Genomic DNA, 2,657 nt, shown 5'->3' on the forward strand with positions numbered 1-2,657 from the left:
TAAGATGACGCATAAATCTTAACTTAATTCTATAACATTGTCAAGATCAATTTTAATTTTGAAAGAAAACAAAATTTTGACTAATAGAATATTAATGTGATGATAGAAATTATTCTCAAATCAATTAGTTCCGTACAAAACTAAGGGTGTCCATGTGTATGATTACACATGGATTCTCCTTTATAATTCTACCTATATAATATAATTCTTTCTTCTTTTGGTTGATTATTGGCCCAGCGAACTAAATCACCGGGCACACAAAAAATTGAGTTACATACTCATTTGAGTGCTCCCCTCCACGGAAATCTTTAGTAAAAGGCGAAAGATTTATTCGCTCTGAAGGGAAACCAGAGTGATGAAGCTGAAAAGAGCAATTTTTTATATAAAAACACAAACAGATGTTTGCGTCGTGCCTTATCATCACCAAGCGCCGCCGCTCCATCTGTCCGCAGACGGACGACAACTATACTGAAGGCGCGAAGAAGAGTAATATGAATATTAAAGAAAACTAGTGGGGCGCATGGCATCGTGCCTTAAGACAAGTTGCTGGAACTTCCCGTAACAAAAATTATTTTTTTTAAATTTATACTTTTTGTTAAAATCTCTATAAAATATCTGATAATTTGATGTGCATATGTCTAATGATCATTTTTGACCGCCAGATGGCATTTTTTTTACTTTTTTTACTTTTTTTACTACATCTCGGAAACCGCTAGACCTGCCTTCATTGACCCGTTCTTCATTTTGTTAATACAAGTAAAATGTTTTTTGAATTATTCAAATCGGACGCTCCGTTTTCTTAAAAACGGAGTTACCGTTTTTGGCACTTTTTGCCCCATATCTTCGGCCTGACCTGCCTTCGCCAAAAACTAATCAGCACGTCTCCTGATCAATCCGAATCGAATGTCTTTTTTAATTATTCAAATCGCTTCATCCCGAAATCGTCGACGAAAATTTGTATCCGCACACACACATACACGCACATACACGCACATACACACACATGCACATACACAAATACACCCATTTTTTCTAAGGTATGCCAAAATGTTCAGAAGGTTTTGAAACCTGAAGATATATAAAAATTTTTATTTTCGATTTTTTTGCCATTACTATAACTTGCCCTACGGGAATTTAAAAAAGACACTCTCAATGGTTTTCAAATTAAGTATTACTGTAATAATTTTACAGTTATTATTATTATTGTAGTAATTAATTACTAACAATTTGATATAAAATGAAATGCATAAATTCATTTTTTGTTTACACGCAATTAATAGGATTATAAATACATAATTTGTCGAAGCCAATATTGAATTCAAATCCTCGAAAGGAAAAAATTACATTAATGTTACTGTTCATATATTTATCTATTACAGCTAGAGAAAAAAGCTGTCATTTAATTGATATTTTTGAAAAAATATAATCTTACAAATAAGTAAGATTATAGGCTGCAAAATGTTGAGGGTAAAAAATCTGGTTTTGGACCAGAGATAAAACAAGTATAAACTAAATGTTCTGGACTAACAATTTATTATAAAACAACAATGTGATATTCTATATTTCATAAAATTATAACGATATTGTCATTTTAATATACATAAAATATTTGTATAAATTTTAGAGTGAATAAAAAATCTAGTTTCTTTTAATTAAAATCCATTTAATTATTCAGAAATGAAAGTAATGAAATAATAACTTGTGTACAGCGATTAAGCATAATAAAAATTATAATTACTCTATTTGGTCAATTATAAAAACTCTAATTATTTGTTCTATTAAATCAAAAAAAAAACTTGGATTGATGATCTGTTCGGTAGCAGTGTGTATAAATTCCATTAGAAATTTGCGATTCAGAGTTTAATATTGTATGCGTTAATATATAATATATTCATTCTAATTAGCAGTACTACTTATTTAGTTGTTTATTTATATTTTTATTTATTTTTATTGTGCTTAGTTTATTAGTTATGTTTTTTTATTTGATGTTATAATTCACTTATACTCATTTACCTCATAGATCATTTCATTTTTAATTTTACTCTTTAATTTAAATTTAATTTAATTTAAATTTAATATATCAAAATTGAAAAAGCTTACTACTGGGTAACCTTTTAGATCTAATGTTTAATATTTCATATATCATCAAAATTACTGAATGTCTTCCTTTTTGTAAAGACAGATTGTAATTCAATAAAGAAAATAAAAAAAAATATATTGTATGTTTTTTTTTTTTAATGTCAATCTCAATACTGATGGATGCTTTCATTCAATATCACGAATTTTGTTGTTACCCAACTAAACCAATTTTCATGTTATTTTATATAGTATAGTGGAAATTTTCCTATCATTCAAGTAAAACTAACAATCTTATTTTCAAGTAGGAACAATCTTATTCTCATTTGCTAAAGTTTATGTTTAAATGGTATAATTAACATTTTCAATGAACTGAATATAGAAAAACATTAAAATCTCGGTGCAATATATTATACTATAACATTTGTACGTCGATCAATTGTTTTTCTTGGTATGGCAAGATAGTGTATGAGAAAGTCGTTGTAGATAAACTTACTGGAATATTTTAAATTAATAATATCAAGAACTGCTTGTTACTGTGTCGAACAACGCATGAACAATATTAACCAAAAGCAAAAAAA

At 27.9% G+C, this 2,657-nt stretch overlaps 1 non-coding gene across 1 annotated transcript; it reads right to left on the bottom strand.

Moving 5' to 3' along the window:
* Positions 1-232: 232 nt before the first annotated feature.
* On the bottom strand, positions 233-356 carry LOC113387097. The gene has a single exon (XR_003368065.1). It is a non-coding gene; the product is annotated as a U5 spliceosomal RNA (small nuclear RNA).
* Positions 357-2,657: the final 2,301 nt, after the last annotated feature.

The sequence above is a fragment of the Ctenocephalides felis genome, unplaced genomic scaffold (assembly GCF_003426905.1).
Source record: "Ctenocephalides felis isolate EL2017-DRISC unplaced genomic scaffold, ASM342690v1 CF-g0.4_SCAFFOLD_03571, whole genome shotgun sequence".
Lineage (NCBI taxonomy): Eukaryota > Metazoa > Arthropoda > Insecta > Siphonaptera > Pulicidae > Ctenocephalides > Ctenocephalides felis.